Consider the following 19,160-nt stretch of genomic DNA (forward strand, 5'->3'; position numbering starts at 1 on the left):
GAATCGAGCATTTGGATTTTATGTTGTAACTATCTGAACTGGAGGAGCAGTTCAGAAATTTCCACCTGCAAGTCAATGATAGAAGCACATTTAAATCCTCCCTTGCAAACTCCTGGTACCTGCAAAGAGAAACAGAAGTGCCTGAGCAACCCGTGGCCATGGGCAACCGGGGTGGGGATGGACCGTGGGAGTGGGGGATGGGACAGGTTGGAGGAGGGCCAAAGGGGAAAAATTGGGACAACCGTAATAAGGTAAACAAGAATAAAATTAAACGAAAACATTAAAAAACTCAAGCCTCTATTATACATCAATAAAAAGTTGAAACAGTCCTTGGCCTCATGTTTAACAAGGCCTCAGTTTTGGATCATTTTGTTATATTTGGTCCTCAAAAGTTTCAAGGCTTTCTCTCTCCACCAATGGCTGAAAAAGATGTCAAAGCAAGGTAGGGAGAGGCTGGGTTGGGGGCCTGAAGATGGAAAGGATATGGGCCACAGTGGCCATTGTCAGGGTCCCCTAAGGGGAGGGAAAGAGGGGAACAAATGAGCTTCCAAAAAGAGTTCACATGTGGACGGCGCGTGACTGCATGGCTGTGCTTGTGTGCACGTGTGTGCATGCTCGTGGGCAGCGGCAGCTGCTGCTGAAGGAAGAAGGAATCTCCCCTGACTGTGATTAGCCTTCCCCCAGGCTGGGCGTTTGCTCACAAGACACGTTTCCCTGGCTCTCAGAACGCTGCTAATCACGCCAGGCCTCTGGCGCCGCAGGGACCCCGGCTCTCCTTCCCACACAGCCCGAGCCCGGGAAGCCCCACATCACTCTAAGTAGGGGGTTACTGGTCTGCAAGGACGGGTAAATACGGAAGAAATATTACAGCACGTGGGAAGTCTCTAGAAGCCATATATCCAAGTGCCTGGGGCGGGGGTGGCCGCGTTGGGGACAGGGAAAGGCCAGGAGGAGGAGGAAGACGAGAGAGCATTAAACGTGTGAAGTGTCCTCACATTTTATAAGCTGCAAACACGAAGGGAGCTGTACTTCGCCACCACATAGTAAATACGAGATGACTAGGTGATTGTACTGAAAACATTACAGAACCTCTGCAAGTAATTGCCACGTTTTAGGGCAGGTTTTCCGTCCCTTGATAACAGTATAGTTTAATGGGGAGCAACAACTATATCACTTATTCCTCTGACGTGAAACGCTGCCAGGCGTGCAAGGACGTGATCGATAATCGGGGTTGACCGTGGGCGTGCGGTCGTCCCCAGAGCCACAGCTTCGTGTGAAGTAATAAGAGGTGAAATGAGAAGCCAAACCTCCGGAAGGGAAATGCTTCGGCAGAGCGAGGGCCCCAAAGGCCTCTCCGTGCATTTATGTTTATGGCACACGAGGAACAATGTCAGGGCTGAACTTGACACTTTCAAAGGATTTATAAATCAGCTGTGAAATGTTACCTCTGGATGGGATTTTTCCATTTGGGTATCATAGAAACGAGGGCCGGAGTTGTAGGAGGGGCCTGGGTGTGGGTGGAGAGAGAGAGCCTCCTGGAGCTGAGAAGATTTGTCTTTGAACTCCTTGCCATTTTTCACACGCCTGGGTATCAGAAAGAAAATTAAAGTATCATCTTGGAGGCAGGCCAGAACCCTCTGCAAGTATTAATTTTTGCTGAAAAAGATATTCCCGGTTCAGCCATTATGTACCCTGAGCAGCATATCTGAAATTGATTCAATAATTGACTGCTTTTGTAAAAAGAAAAAAAAAAAAGAAAGAAAGAGAGAAAAGAAGACAGAGTTGCTAATGGGAGGTCTGAGGATGGGGAGCTTTGAAGGAAGCTGAGAACGCGGAGGGGGAGAGAGGGACCTGTGCCCTCATGTGCATCATTCCTTTCTAGAGTGGCACCAACTCCTTCCGAGTCTGCACCGGCCCCTGTCTCACAGGCCGACAGTGTTTCTGTCCTTGAAAACTCAGCAGTTGTTGAGGGCTACCTCTAGGCCAGACACTGTGCTAGCCATGGGGTTTGCATGACCTCATGAAATCTTTACAATAATCCCATGAGGTGTGTGGTACCCTAATTCCAGATTCTGACATAGCGGGAGCTGACGTTCCGTGAGACTATCTATGCGGCCAGGGTTACACGAGGCTTTGGTGGTAGGCTGGGACCCAGCCCAGCCCTCGGAATCCACAGCTGCTGCTCCGAACCACTGCTGTGCCGCTTCTCATCCAATCCAGTCACTGATTCTGCTGAGGTCAAGGGAGGCCAACATGGACCATTACATACATAGACACACCTGAGGCCATCCCACCACAGTGCTCGTTAGCTTACATTTGTGAGCTTATTTAAATGTCAGAAATAGCCTGGGAACAGCCATTATCCCTACTGTATAGGAGAGAAAACTAACGCTTGTAAAGATTAAGCCCCACATCTAGCAGAAGGTTGTAAGCTGGGTCTGCTTGCTTCCCGACCTCTCCTACTGCCACCGTAGCAGGCTGCCTCTTCCCAGCAGCCAGCTCGGCTAACTGTCAAAGAGCCAATTTGCCTAAACTCACATCTGCATTAAGGAAAATACAAATCTGCCTTTTTGACTTGCATTTTGGGGTGTCAGTGAGATACCGGGTATTTCAGAGTGCCAAGTCAGGAAGGCCGGTGTGCATCTCAGCTCCGCACCGGCCTCTCGGGTCAGACAGACGTCCTCACTGGTATTCCTACAGGCCTCTGCTCTTCATATTCTATGATCTCAATGGTCCAAATTCTACTCACGTAGCAAGGCTCAGCTCAAGTTTGCCTTGCTCCATGAAGTGTTCTGGGATTTCTCTTCCCATGTTTCCTGTAGAACTCCTGCTATGCCCCTGATCCCCTGAATCAGCACCTATATGAGCAACATATTGTCCGTTATCACTCTGACTTCTGACTTCTGGCTCCTCAAAGGTTCCAGAAACGGTTCTAACATGTAATTTTTTAAAATCCTATATGATTCCTATGCCAAGGTTGGGTTCCTACATGGCTACATGCTGAGTTGGGGTTAAATTAAGTTGACATTCTGAGAGCCCTGAACATGTATGATGTAAATAAAAAAGAAACAAAAAAAGGAATTGGTTAGTTAACTATAAAGGAGACCACAGGAATACTGAAGAACAAGACTGGGGTGCTGGGGTGCCACTTCTCTGCCTCTTCTCCTCACTCCACCAGAGTTTCTGGCTCAGTAAGTCTGGAACAGAGCCTGAGAATTTGCCTCCTCCCCTGGAGATGCTGATGCTGCAGGCCCAAAGACCACGATGTGAGGACCACTTTGATTCTCCACCCTGACTGCACATTAGAATTACCTGGGCTGGAGGCTGAATATCAGCAGCCTGTCCCACAGCAGACCCATGAAATCAGAACTCTGGGGAGCAGTCTGCTCTAGCAAGGCACTCACAGAAGTTATCACTCTATACTGGAACTGTCTCTTTGCTCCAGCGACTCACCTCCTAAAACTGAGATCCTTGAGACTTCCATAGCCACATTCATTTTCTAGAACAGCACTTGGCAAATAGAAAAAGTTCGGTAACTGTTGGAAGGAAGGAAGGAAGGAAGGAAGGAAGGAAGGAAGGAAGGAAGGAAGGAAGAAAGGAAGGAAAGAAGGAAGGAAGGAAGAAAGAGAGAGAGAGAGAAAGAGAGGGAAAGAAAGAGAGAAAGAATCAGTGTATGGGGCAAGGTCACTCCGTAGAAATATAGCAACCAGGGGCCCGCCCCTGAGATTGAGGCAAGAGATTACCTGAAAGACAAGACAACCCCCAGATGTGTTTTTCTTCCTTCAAAAATGTGTTTGTGGTTTCAACATCTAGGATTATAATCATACAGGTACACTTCACACACATTCTGTCCCTGCCATGCAAACCAAGGATCATGCAATCAAAGACATACAGAGTCACACAGGCACCAATGAGCAGAATTGGGCTGAATAAGGTTCATGGAGGATTGCAACCAAGTGGGCATGTCCTGTCCAGAGCTGAACTGAATTATTAAGTGCTGAGCCAGATTCTCCTGGTGCATTATTTATACATCCTCCTGGGAACACAACAGGAAGGTCAAAGTCATTGACACTCAAATATTTGCTGAGCAGCTTCAAATACTTTTGGAGCATCTACTCTTGCTAAGCACCTACAAACACTTGCAGATCACATGCCAAGCACAGCACTAGGCAAGTTCTGTTCTAACCAAATCAACTTGTTGTCCATCCCTCCTCAAGGCTCCAATGAGCCTTAACTCATGTCAATTCTCTCATCAAAAAGGCATCTCCTAATCTTTCCCCAATCAGACCAAGTCGTCATTTAGAGTCTGAATCAAAATAAATCTTCAACAGAATTCTTCCCTTCTTGATTAGCATGGCCCTTACCTGATTACTTCTCCTTGGCAACTACCTTAAAAATTAGTAGTGAGCCCATGATTATTGCTTTGACTCATTGGTGATTGTCCCTAAGATTCTTTCCTATTTATATATATCCAATGTACAAGATCCTCCATATTTCTACCATAGCGCCTAATGCAGTGCATTGTGGTTGTTCATTAAATGTTTGTTATTGGAGTGAATTGCAAGCTTTTGGGGTGTCCTGTCATTTTTCCTACATGCATCATCAGGAATGAGGCCGTCAGAACCCTTTTATGCTCTGGGAAGTCTTTGAAGTAGCTTGCTCTGGAAGCTCAGTGACCACAGGACCCTGAATTCTGTAATTCTCTCTGCTCCACTGGGATATGTCTCTTCACCTGTGACTATTCCTTTTCACAGAATTACTGCCCAAATACATTTTGTTCATTGGTGTGTTGATTTTTCTCAAAAAAATTAGGGTATTTTTCATACAGATTTGCATCTTCAAAAGTGAACCCTTTCTTTGACCCAGAACAGTGAATATTTCTACCTAATTGATAGTCCTGCTTGGATATTTAACTTAAAATTACTTCCATAAAATCTGCAACATATTTCTTTTATTGGGTTCTATACTGATTGCTTTTGGCTACATTCACACCCTAAAGTTCCAATGGGCATGAGCCAAAGCTGCATAGTTTTGTGGCTAATAATAACAATAATAATGAGCACATTTCAAAAGTGCTAATTACAAATTCAATTGGATTGTGCTCTCATTATAAATGCTACAGATTTTCTGCCAGGTTGCTACTTCATGACAGTATGTTTTCAAACACCTGTTTACCTTTATTATCACTAGATATATTCAAAAAGAGAAACTTTTAAAAGTTGAGATGCATATTTAATTCTGTGTCTTTGTAAAATTTGGAATCATTTACCCAGAGTCCTTAGCACAAATTAAAGTAAAATGAATAATTACCTATACTTTATGTAGATAAAGCATGGGAATTTCAAGAATTCTTCAATTATCTAATGGAATCTATGAAAATTTCGGAGGGGGGGTATTGGTGAGCATGTAGAAAACAGAATCATCCTGGTAATTTCCTTGCATCAAAACCAAACTTTACTAAATGTCAATTATACTTAAATCTTTGCTCCATATGTGGAAAAGCAAGACTTCAAAGGTGAATGAAAAACAGGCCCTGTGTAGAATCTGCTAGAGGAGGTTTTCCTGTAGGCAATGTCATCAGGTGGTCAAGTCAGGAGAAGGAAAGAGACCAAGGGGAAGGCTGAGTGTGGACTTCACATATCACACACAGGCATTAGGAATTAGGGTGGGGTAGTGCATTTGCTTTTTCAAATTCAGTTCTGGTAATACGCCTGATGACAAGCTTCCTGCATCAGGAGGCACGAGGGCAACGTTGATGATGGGCAGCCTTTCAGACTAGCTCAATGTGTGGTCACTGTTAGAGTTCCTACCTGCAGCACACAGAAGAGCAGGGCTTGCTTTAAAAAAAAATCTCAGGAGTATGACAGATGTTGTAGACAGTGGTCCTCACTCCTGATTACACACCTGAATCACCTGGGGAGCTTTTAAAGCCTGTCATGGCTTCCACGGGGAGGAAGCAGCACCTCTGGGAGTGGGGACCAGGCAGGAGTGTGTTTTTAAATCTCCCCAGGTGATTCTACTCTGCAATGAGATGGTAGGTGTCAGATGTATTCAATGTCTTCATAGCTCTTTAGGTTTGCCAGTGCTTTGAAAAACATTTTTTTTAGTGTGTCTGTGACACATAAAGGAGACCAGGATGGAGGTCAGCATTGCATGAGGGGTTGTTACTCTCCAAACCTGGAGAAGCTCATCTGAACTCAGTTGCAGGTTTTGTTTGGCTTTTTGAAAGCAGATCAAACGTAGAGGTGCTCCCATGATGGAAAGATGTGACAATTTGAGGATCATAAATAATGATGACTGCAATGATTCAAAACTTATCAGATACATGAAAACCTAGGAGTCCATAATAATACTTTAAACATAAACAAAAACCTTCCATTGACCACCTTGGAGGTTGCTAGGGCATCAGCTCATTATTATAAAAGATGTATAAATTAAAGAGAATCTTAAGCTATCTTCCCTGTCTTCCCTTACTTGGACTAGAACTCAGGCTAATCAAATAGTTGATGAGGAAAGCAGTTCGTCTTTGTGTAGAAGGAATGGGATATGTGTACTAAATGGAGAAAAAAAAATAGAAAACTGCTATTTTCCATTCCCTAATGAAATAAAAGATCTAGGCAACAGCAATCAATGGCAGCTAAAATTCTTATTGGAAAAATGGAGGGGGGGTTATAATGGATGGATGAGGTAGACCACACCTGTATTAATTTTCTAGGGCTGCTGTAACAAATCATCACAAACTCAGTGGATTAAAACATCAGGAAATTATTCTCTCATTGCTCTGGAGACCAGAAGTCCAAAATCAGTTTCATTGGGCGGAAGTCAAGGTGTTGGCGGGGCTGTGCTCTCTCTGGAGGCTCTAGGGGAAGACTTTGTTTCTTGCCTCTTCTCTTTTCTGGCAGCTGCTGGTGTCCCCTGGTTTGTGGCTGCATCCCCCTCTTCTGTAAGTGTGAAACCTAGCTTCTGCTCTCTTCTTATGGGGGTGCACATAAATGCATTGGGATCTTAACCAGATGATCCAGAATAACCTCCCCATCTCAAGATCCTTAACTGAGTCACATCTGTAAAGAAAACCAGCCCCCCTTGTATGTGTGTGTGTGTGTGTGTGTGTACACCACATGTGTAACATAACATTCATAGGTCCCAGGGATGAAAACATAGATATCTTTTAGGGAACTATTCTTCCTCCTACCACTGCACTGAACCACTGATCAATATTTATAATAAGGCAAACTGGATAAATAAATTATTCCTACCCACCCCTTAAAAAATCAGCTCAAGCTAATAATGCCTCTAGCTCAAACTGCTGATTTATGGGGGATGGAGGAACATACTAAATGACACCAAAAATATAATCAGCCAAATCCAGCAATTCTTCAAGACAAAAGACCCAATTCTCAACTTCTACAATAAATGCACCAAAGAAGGGAAGCTATTACACAGCAAAAGAGATATAAGAACATAGTAAGCATAATCAATACTGATAGAATCCTGTTTGGGTTCTGACTTGAACAAAACAACTATTAAAAAGGCATATTTGAGGCAGTAAGGAAAAATTGAATACCAATTGATAATACTAAGGAATCACCAGATTTTGTAGGGGTCTGATAGTAACACTGTGCTTACATTAAAAAAAAGTTAGACATGTCTGCTAACATACATCAGACTGAAACGACATATCTAGGACTTGCTTTAAAGTACCCCAACAACAAATAAATAAATAAAAGCAAATAAGCATACAAAGAAGTGAAGATAGGGGAATAGACATAATAAAAACAGCAGATGTTAATTGTTGAAGCCAGGGGATGGATGCGTGATGATCTATTCAAGGGGCCTTTCTATTTTTTATGCCTGTTTGAAAATTTACCCTCTCGATGCCCCAGTGTCCCTAAGAATCCCACAGGTTCTGGGGGAGTTGCATGACTACAGGTGTTAATATCCCACACCCTGCTCCAAAACATGAAGCTACGTCAGCCAGCGGGGAAGATGGGGGCTTCATATCCTCTGGCCACCCTATCCTTGAGAGCCTTATCCCAGAGGAAGGAGGGAGCCTGTCCATGAAGTGGAAAGATGGCGCCTGGGCTTCTGGGGTCTTTGGACCTGAACGTGAACCTGAGCTTAGTGTGATGTTCTCCTGTACAACAGGTTGCATGAGGACTGCATGAGAGGGCCAGTGCCCAGCATACGCCAGACACGCCTAAAGCTGTTTTATTAGTGTTTCACAGCCTTTGCTTGAGCCTAATTGGGTTCAGACATGACTGTACTTATGTGGTGAAATGCTGAGTAAGATTACCCTCATGGGAGACTGAAGGTCTTCTCCAGGGAAATTATTTACTCTAAGGTGAGAATGCCACCTGAACAAGGCGTTAGACCCCATTAAAATGAAAGGTTTCATAACTGCAGGAAGAAATGATTTTCAGCCACTCAAATCTATTTTAGAATCAATCCCATGGACTCACTCCTTGGTCTCGGAGTAAGGCAAGGCTATAAATAAAACTGGAAGAGCAAAGCATTGCTGAAAATCAATAACAAGCAAATAATGGTATTACATTGATACCCTGCGAACCACGGATGATTTAAAAACATTTAGAAAACCAGGTAAGGCTATCATCTAATCAGAACAGAACAAAGGCCTGCTGTGAACTGGGATGAGCCCAAGGTCATTACTACCAAAAGATTTGATGAAAGGTGAAGAGTCATCCCACCCACTCTGTTAACAACCACAGTCACACCTAGCACAGCAGAAGCGTGGCATGACTCCCTTGGTAGCCACGGTGGGAGGTAGTTTTGTGTTTCTGTGGGCTGGCGCAGTGGCTTGCCTCACTGGCCTACTGAGACCTCCCTTTGAGCGAGCTGGGAGACAGCAGGCCGCCCCAGCAAGCTAGTTCATGCAACTTATTCCATCCAAGACCAAGAGCTGGGGTAGAGGATTAAGAATTTTAAAATTGTTAGATTTTGAAACTGCAGGGAAGGCATTTTGCTTTTCACGAAACAAAACAATTAAATTGGTAGCACGAGATAGCTGCATTTTCAGACGGTGTAATTAACTGGGGTGTTTCACTCATTGGGATGCAGTGGTCGAGCTGCTTTTAAAGGTAAATGCAGAAGTGAATATTGAATTTAAGAATTCAATTGTTTGTTTGCACAGTTTTAAAGCAGGATGCTGGAGAGAGTCACCCATCCGTCAGTCAAAGACAGTTCTAAGGGAAGACGACAAAATATCTTTTCTCCTAGTGTAATCGCTTTCCTAACCCTGAGTTCTGAGACACTCGTAAGGGCTGGCACTGAATTTAAGCTCCAAATCACTCAAATCAAAAAGAGCTACTCTCAGTCTGTCATCAGGAAGCGAGCTCTCCAAGGTGTATTTTTATCCCAGATTCGTCTAAGTTATGACAACTCACCTGGTTGGTTTCTGCCATTTGAGTAGAGAGAGGCATCAAAGTGACAGGACATCGTTCTCTGTGTTCCTCGTGAGGTGTGATGGAGGAGAAAAACAAACCTGGGGGAACAGATTTCAAAGTGTTTCTACGGCATCTCCAGATTGGAGAGATGTGAGGCATTGTTTACGCTTCTTCTCACCCAGGGCTCTTCTGAGGTTGAAACTCCTGCCTCTTCCATAGCACTTATCTGTCTATTTGTTGATTTATTTTACTGCTCTGATCTTGACGCATCTCCCTATCCTTTATGGATCTTAAGACTTGCAGCCCTAATAGTCTGGGCTCGTTCCCGGTCATGCTCTCAAACCGTGGAGGTGTTCGGTGAGCACCCTCTTCCCCTTGCTTAGCCAGGATAATCCTTGGCTAATTAGCCTTTCTGTGGACTCACATCCTCAGACCACACAGGGAATTGATGGAATCTAGTGCTTGTTTAATTGAAATAGGTAGGTAAATAGCTACATGGATATACACCTATATCTATAGAAATATCTGTGTATCTATGATATATAATCACAGGTGTCACAGCAGTCAGGGACCTCCTCCTGTATGTATTACACAGCTGTTACATCCAGCCATTCCCTAGTTTTGCAGATAAAGTATACTCTGCCGGTTTTCTTTGAGTTGGTTTAGGTGATAATTGCACATGTATCTCAACTCATCTTTCCATCTCATTTTTTTGCTTTCTTACTGTACTGTTTTATACTTTGTTTTTCTCCTTTTCTAACTTCTTTGAAGTACTTGAGTTTCCCTTGTTCTCATGTTTTCCTCTACTAATGTGAAAGATATATATATATATATATATATATATATATATATATATATACATATCCTATTTCTATTATTTTAGGTATTATTCTTTCACTTTTGACATGGGTCCTGCTGTGATAGGGCCTTAGAACATTTCAACTCGGACCACTCCCTCCCACTTTACATGCTGCTTTGTATGATATGTAGTCCACTCGATTTTGTCCAATATATAATTCCACCTTAATTTTGAATCCTGCCACATTATTCATCTGGCTATTTTCATTGCTGCTGTTTTATATAATCATGGGTTATTTATATAAACCCACATATTTACCAGTTTCTTTGTTTATGACCTTGCATCTCCCTCCTTGCCTTTAAGTTTAAATTCCTTTTTCCTGGCCTACATCCTTATTCTGAGTACCCAGCATGGGTCTGATAGCGGTGAGCACTTGGTTTTTACCTGATAATCTACTTCACTCTTATTCATGGGTGAGAGTAGTTGGATGGAAACATCTAGGTTGACAGTTTGTCCCCTCAGGATTCTGAAGATGCTATTCTATTGTCTTCTGCATCCTCCTCAAGTTGAGAAAGTACAGGTAGTGTGATTGTTCTGTGAGAGGTAATTTGTCTTTTCTCTGGTTACTCTGAAGATTTTCACTTGGTCTTCGGTATTTCTCTAAGATGTGCGGGTGTTTTGCCTCACCCCATGTGAGCCTCTTAAACTTGAGGTTTCATGTCTTTCATCAGATCTGGAAGATTCCAAGCCATATTTGTTCATAGGCTTCCTCTGTCTTTGCAGGGAGGAGGGGACACAGACAATGCACACATGCACAGGGTATATGATGCACAGAAGTGATAGCAGGCACTGGAGAAAAATAAAGCCTGGCGAGGATATGGTGGCCGGTGCAAGTGAGAGAGCTGGCATGGGACAGGATGGGCCACGAAGGCCCGTCAGCTCTGGGGACTTGCCCAGAGACCTGAGTGAGACAAGAGCGCCCACCCTGGGTGCGTCTGGGGGAAGAGCACAGCCCCCTTCAGCACCACAGGTGCACTGTGTTTAAGGAGAGGAGAGTGAGGGTGGGGGATGGATAATAAGGTCAGAGAAAAAGCGATAACATGGAGTCTTTCAGGTCATTGGAAGGAGTTGGCATATGATTATGACTGAGGTTGGATGCCATTGGAAGGTTCTGAGTGATCCTGCTTCCATTCAGAAGACTGGCTGATTGCTCTGTGGTCACTGGTGTAGAAACAGGGAGCTAGTTAGGAAGTTGATTCAGTTGTTAGATAGATAGGTGGTAAGCAGTGAATGGGTTCTGGATTTACTCTGAGAGTGGAGTCGTGTGAATATCACTCTATTTCATGGCTTTATAGCCAACTCAGTAGACAGCTTATCCTTGCATTTGTTGAATAATAAAAAATGAATGAATGAATAAGTGAATGAATGTGTAACTTTCAGGCCCTCTTTGACACCATCTCCACTGATAAAATAAAAATCATCAAACTCTGAAAGACTGCACATGTTTTGCTGTTGCAATTAAAGTGTGTCAAACCACATTTTATAAGTAGCAGATCTAGCACGTGCATTAATCTCCTGCTTTGCTTTCTGACCCAGTGCTCTCATTTTGTTACAAATTTGAGATCTGTTGTCCGTCTTCTGCAGGAATTTGGAAGTGTTCTATGTCAACTCTATGACAGACACTCAAATTAGACCATTGGTAAATCTGCCTCAGTCATGCACTTGTTCTGAAAACCTTACTTATGTTTTTAAGATGAATGTCATCAGCCAAATAATATATATTTTGATTTCAGAATGAACATGAACAGTTCACATTTTTCTGTTAATTTGCTTCAGGATGATATTCAATGGAGCTGACAAAGATCACTACTTAATAAAGAGAGTGAGACACATTAAAAACCATTTGCCTCTTGAAGCGATATGGTAAATATATAAATGTTACTGTGGACCTACTGACTCCAACTTTTAACAGATTTCAAAGAAATGTAAAAGTGACAGAGATAAATGCCTTAAATGAATCTGTAAATTCATCGATAATTTTCTAATCAATCCTACTTTTATTAAATTATCTTTTGAAAATTTAATTAAACTTTTAATTAATTCCATTTATGAACCGCAATAATGTCTTCTAATGATGTGATTACACCCAGTGAAGTCTGCTGTTCACAGAACTATTGGTCTACAGTGTCTAAAGTCACCAAGGATACATGATCTCCTCCCTATAATATACATAACATAGAAAACTGCCCTTGTGATTAGCCCTCTTTATGCTTCATACAGTACATTAACAGAATCTAAAGTGCTGAGACGATAACACGTGTACAGGTGTACACGCCATGCCAAGCAAAGTGGTGCCAAGTGGGCCCTGCTTTCATGGTGGCAACCTCACAGAAGGCACAAGGTAGTTAAAGGCTAGAGAGAGGGAAACTTCAAATATCACAACATCTCGGGTTGGAAAGAACTTGAAAGACCATCTCTTTCCAGCCTCACATCAATCTGAGACGGCACTTGATCTGGAATTTTAGTCCCCGTGCTGCACGGTTCTTGACCACGCATTTTGATGCCAACAATCTGCTGGGCTCCACCCTGGGCACGATTCTAGAAAGGGGTCAGCAGGCTTCCTGGCCTAGGCGATCTCAAAATCTACCGTCTGAGTATTCTGCAGGTTGCCTTCGTATGACAATTTGCTCCTCGGCAGAAGTCAAGCAAGATCTCTAAGACTTCATCTCACTTAAGAAAAAGAACATTAAGGATAGGGTCCACGTTTTGTGCTGCTCTCACTCGTGGTTGAAGAGACGGAGCAGAAGACGGTGAGACCGTCTGCAGCATACATTAACAAAGTTGTCATTCCAGGGTAACACCGTGCGAAAGCAAATCCCTGTTCTGTTCTGTCCTTGAGAGAGGTGGAGTGGCCTCGGCCAGAGTGCATTTTCTTCCCTGGGCAAAACATTCTCTCATTCTGGTGCCATGCACGGAGTTCTGAAGCTTGTCCTCTATCTCCCTCCTCCCCACTATTCCAGAGCGTTTGACTTTCTACTCAGAGAGAGATCGCCCAAAACCTGTTTTTCATTAATGACAATAATCACTGCATCAGCCTTTTGCTAATGAGGATAATAGTTCACATTTATTCCATGTTAATCGTAGCACAATCCTATGTCATTGAATTCCACAATATCCCCTTTCTGCAGATAAAGGAATGAAGGAGATTCAGAGAGGTTAAGAAACTGTCCAAGTTTCTACAGCCAGTCAGGTCTGGAGCCAGAATGCAAATCGGGTGTCTGATTCCTAAACCAGGCATTTAAGCTCTCACGGAGCTGCATGGGATGATAGCAGGAGGATACGGACGGCTAGAATGGAGGGAGGCACGAGCACCTGCCTGCACACCTGGCCCAAGTTCTTGGAATTCCAGACACCCCTTAAAGTACAGGCTTATGTCAACAGAGTGTTCGAGAGAAGCTGAGGTTATCTGGGAATCTGGCTGCCAGCGTTCGCTCTCTGATCTGCCCTGTTCCATCCAACAACACAGACTCGACTTTCTCGCCAGCAGCCAGCAGCACAGGGCAGCCAAGACTAACAAGTGTAGGCACTGTGCAGGGTACGGGTGCATGAATAGCGCTATTCTTTGCTGGCCAACACTGGCCCCATTGTTTCAAGCAATGAATAGAGCTGTGTGGAGAAAAAAAAATTCACACACGAAGCAAAAGCAGCAAAATTTGTCTCTTTGTGATGGTTTCAAGACTGGGTGAAAAAGTCATTCTTCACCTGGTGCTATTTTACATATTCTTTCACAAACAGAAAGCACTTTCTGGCAAGGGAAGGGCCTCTTTCTAAAAATTAAAAAGTTACAGGTCACAGTGCAGGTGGGAGAAGCGCGAGTCGACCTCGAAGTTTGACTGCACTCATTCATGGCAACGCCGGGGAGACGGACAGCGATGATGCGTCACGTTGATTTAGTGGGGTCGAGCGCCGTGTCCACCATGGTCCTGACCTGTTCCCCACACGCGGCTCTCGCCTGCATTTTCCCAGACAACAGGGGGAGCATTCACCGCTGTTTGTGATCGGACTCTCCTTTGCAGGCAGCTCATTGTCAGACTTCTATTTCCCTTCCCCACGGTTAAGCGCAGTCGTTCCCGGAACCATTCCAGGGGTTCCCTGGCTGGGCTGCGGAGAATGACGACCAGGGGACCCGTCCCTACCCTTGTCCTGTGTGCACCAGTAGATGAAGTCAGAGCCCCACACACCACCACGTTAATGTAATACTTACCAGTGGAAAGTGTATTCCCCTGTAACGTAACTCTCTACAGGCTCGACTCCTCTGCACAGAACCTCCTTGTTTTCAAACCATTTATAAAATCGCTGTTGGAGGTAGATGTCCTAGTAATCCTCACTCGGGTGCTGAATGAATTATTATTTTACATATTTTGACGTCACACAGTTCAGTGATTTGAATTTCTTCAGAACTGTTATCCTCATTTTTTTTGTACAACTTGCAGAGGCAGCCTATTAACGCGACAAGAGCAGGTATGGGTTTTAGATGCAAGTTGATTTAAATCCAGGTTTGAGAGGTAACTCGGCAGGGTGACTCTATGTCACAGGTTGTCCTGGAAAGACCCCACTCACACCTGATGTCTCGGCGGAACTGTTACCCTCTTTCAGTCTAAAAGAGTGCCCTGTTTAAATGAGGATGAGGTCACCCTGTAGTAATGCCACCTCGGGCAATAGGCTTCATTTCTGTCAACCTTTCTTCCCTCATTTGTTAAAGGAGAACAATACTGTCTACCCATTAGGATTAGTGTTAGTACTAGAGAGAATATAATATTCATCTCCCTGAATATTGGGTGAGGCACAGGGGGGACTCAATAAAGAGTGGCCATGATTAATATTTCCTCTGGAGGCAGTGCCTTAGAGTAGTGTTTCCAAGTGTTTAAAAAAATGATACGCCACTGAAATGTAAAGATGTAAAATAATTGAGGGAATGACTTTAAGTCAGCAAGGTTTTATTTTGCCCAGTAAAGATATTCAAGAAAAATAATGCCAGCAATGACAAACATCTTCTCACAAAAGAAAGGTTGTTTTAAAGCTAAAAATAAAGGAAAGGACACCTTAGAATAAAAGACAGTCCATTCAATTTAACATCTTTATCGTTATTTTTTAAAACAAAATATTACCTTTTGAAGGGAACCAGACTATGCCACTCCAAAATATGCCACTTTGGCGTAGGATTGTTTTTGCGCTGAAGGCAATTGAGAATTTGGGGGGAGTAAAATTTTCTCTCTACCTTTTTAGGTTCTTTGGCTGTTCTAATAATCCAATTAACATAAGACAGACAAACAGAAGAAAAAAACAAATTTCATTTTGTAGGTACAGGGATTCCATAAGGAAACGAGGACCACAGGCTATCGGCCATTGAGGCTTATAAACTGTCCTGAGCTAAGGAAAAGGGGTTAAGGGTCTGGGACGTCAAAGGGAAGGGAGACAATTCACCAGGTGAATTGATGAGCACCTATTTGCCAGACCGTGCTGAGAAGTCCTTCTAAGGTAAAAAGAAGTGATCTTTGGTAGAAGCTCTCTTCCTGGGACAGGCCATCTATCTAAATCCCTTTAGACAGTTAAGGGAAAGGGAAAGGGAAAGAAAAGGACTTCCTGAGTATTCTGTTTTTAAAAATAATCAGCCTAAAATAATCCTCGTGCCAAAGAGACACCTTTTGCGGTGACGAGCTTTGCTCTCTGACCACGTCAACAGATCCAGGAAAACTTCTCTGCCTTTCCCTCCTCTGCCTAAAAGCAGAACGTAAATTTTTCTTTGAGGAAGATGCCTTCCAGCCAGCCAGGGAGAGAAGGCAAGACCCCTCGGTGAAGATGGAGAGTCAACACCAAGACAAGTTTGCATAAACAGGCCTTACTGAAAAAGTCCTTACTTTTCCTTAGTTTCCCCAGATACTCCTAGTCACTTCGCTACAACGTATTGTTCCCTGGAACCCAGTCTGCTTTTCCTTTGTTAAGAAGGGTATATAAGCCCTCAAGTCTCATCACCTCTTTGAGAATCACTTTTTTTTTCTGTGAACTCCAATGCATATAAAAATTAGGAAAAATCCTGTGCCACTTCTCCTATTAACCTGTCTTTTGTAGTTTAACGTGCAGCCTCCCACCCCAGTACACTAAATCTAAGAGGGGAAGTTTTGCTCCCAGACACTTTCCTTTATCTCTTTGGGTAGGAGCCCCATGAATGCTCGTAGGTTCACGGTGGTCCGAAGTCAGAAAGCTGGACAAACACTGGCCTTGCACACAATTATTTTTATCATCTGATACCTTCGTGCTATTAAGCATTCTTCCGTCTTTGAGCTCAGTCGTCAGTAGGCTGTGGATGCTTTAAAAATATGTGACTCATTTCCAAACTCACGTCTTCTTAGGTAAAAATTTTGATTTTGCCAGCTTAGTTGACCATAATTGTTACTCTAGTTCACCTGCGTATTTTCTGAAAGTGCTCCACACTCTTGGAGGTTCAGATCAATATTGGACAAAATCAGGTGTTCAATACACAAATCAGAGATTTGGCATCATGCCTATAAAGTAGCTACATGCTTCATGATTTCACTTTTTAGCTGTTTCAGCATGGTATGGACTTAGTTTGGTTTTCAATCTGTACATGATTCAGAGGCAAAAATTCTTTTATTTCCCCTTAGCTGTGTAAAAAAAAAAATCGCCTTTGTTAAACCACTGGGAAGAATTGATCCAAGGAGAGGGCTTAAGAAAGGGAGGAGAAACTCTCCAACAGGCCTCCCACCTCCAATTCATTTTTCCCCTCTGAATGCCATTGAATACCTACGGCTTCCCTAGCATTTAACCTAACAATGCTTTTAAAGATTTAATATTACCTTCTTTTCCCTCAAATGATATTTGCATAAGCCATAATTAAGTTTTTGGAGTCGTATAAAGAAAAAGAGACCTATTGAAAGAAATAAAGTAGTAAGGCGAACATTGTAAATTGGAGAAGCTAATCACACAAAAAATGATAATAGCTTCCAAACTGTAGAGTCAAAATTTACTTATATTTCCTGACTATTATGACTATTAGGATTTTAAGATCTATTTATACTAAGATATATCTTTGCTTTCTAATTTGCTCCTTTATTCAAAACAATCTTTAACAACGAAAATCTTGTAACCCAATATCATAATCAAGCCATTGAACTTTTAAATTGAAACCAGGTTCTTTTTAAGCACTTCATTTTCCAACATCAGGAGATGAAAAAGCATTTATTCTAAGATGTAAATTCTTTTCATTGTTCAGGAAAGTAAGAGGCTCCTTTGGACCTGAAATACCAATACGAAATGTCCTTCACCAAACACAAATCTTTTGAATAGATGCAAATTCATCATTATGACTTTAACTCTGTCATTAATTTTCTATGTAAATACAAAATATTACACTTCATTGCATTACCACTTTGTATTTTGCTTTACTGAAACCCTAAGCAACTTCTACAAATTCTCCAAGGAAGGGAAATGTGTCACGTGAGCTGTACCTGAAACAGAACTCGTACAATCACACAATTCTGGTCACCTGAGGTCGATGAGCACATGGCAAGAAGCATTGTACATTTCAGCACCATTTACTCCCATCAGTCCTCTGTGACTGGAATGTCGTTTGCAGGGCCGCACAAAGTTCATTAGGTGATTGAAGTACGAGGGATGGTGGGTGAACCTGGGACCAGCAGAGCCGTGAAACGTGGATGATGCGGGAACGAAGCTGGGGCAAGATGGCTGCCCTTGGAGTTGGTCCCATTCAAGTCTTCCTAACCAATCCTTTCTCAGGAACTTTGGACAAAAATTGCATTAGTGGCTTCTTTTGGGTGACAGTTATTTTCGATGTTTTTACCACTGAGTGATAAAACAACAGTAACTTTAAATTAAACCTCAGCCTGCTACTAAACTAAGCTTTACGGGCAGGGCTAGGTTGGGAATAGCCCTGCACACTTCTTTTTTTATCAACTTAACAAATGTTTGTTTTCCATTTCTTTTGGACAATGAACTTAATAAACTCTTTTACCTAGTTAAGATTTATGAAAAGTGTTTTTCCCCACACTTATCTCACTTATAGAATGTGTAATTTGCATAATGGTAAGACTGGGCATTTTCATTCTTGCCTTTCAGGCACTTCCATTCTAATTTTCATGGTAACAGTAAGTGCACTCAACAACAATGGTCCATTGATCCAGCGTGTCTCCTACCTACCCTGGAGCGGCTGGGCAATTGTTAACCGTAGAAGCCACAAAACAGATAACGGAATGGACCATTAGTGTAAAAGCGCTGCCTGTAATGGTTTCAGTAATAATTAATATGCAGGATAGCTAGCCTGTCACACACCATTTCAGACTAGAATTGCATCTGTCAGTCCAAATCCTGACTCCATTTGAGGCATCCAGCACCGAATCTAGTTAGACAGCTAACTGAATTAAAACAAAAATCTACAGATGCATGATAAATGCACAGGATGCTATGTCACACATGAATGACTCCTGTACAGGCCAAATGACAGATGTATTTCCGCGACTCCAGGCCAGGCTCCAGCACAAACCACTCTTCATTTATCAATAATTGGGCCTTAATTTCATTTGGCAGTGGTGGAGCAGCACGCTCAGCTTCCTCTCCAATAGACGAACACTAATTAGACTTTTCTTGGTGGTGGGGGAAGGATGGGCACCAATCTTTTGATTTATTTCAAATAGTCAACTGTAAGCAAAGTTAGAGCGTCTCCTTTGGAAGAATAGGGTCTGTTTCACCCAAAGCTCATCATTCGTAATAATATCTTGCAATGGGAACTCTTCAGTTATTAATGTTTCATTTTGATAAAGATGAGAAACACGGAAGAGGCCAAGTGGGAAAAAATATAGGCGAGAATAGATAGTGCTTACACGTAGAGTCTCTTAAAGTACTTGCTGATTCTTCTTACTCTTTGC

The sequence above is a fragment of the Phyllostomus discolor genome, chromosome 9 (assembly GCF_004126475.2).
Source record: "Phyllostomus discolor isolate MPI-MPIP mPhyDis1 chromosome 9, mPhyDis1.pri.v3, whole genome shotgun sequence".
Taxonomy (NCBI): Eukaryota; Metazoa; Chordata; class Mammalia; order Chiroptera; family Phyllostomidae; genus Phyllostomus; species Phyllostomus discolor.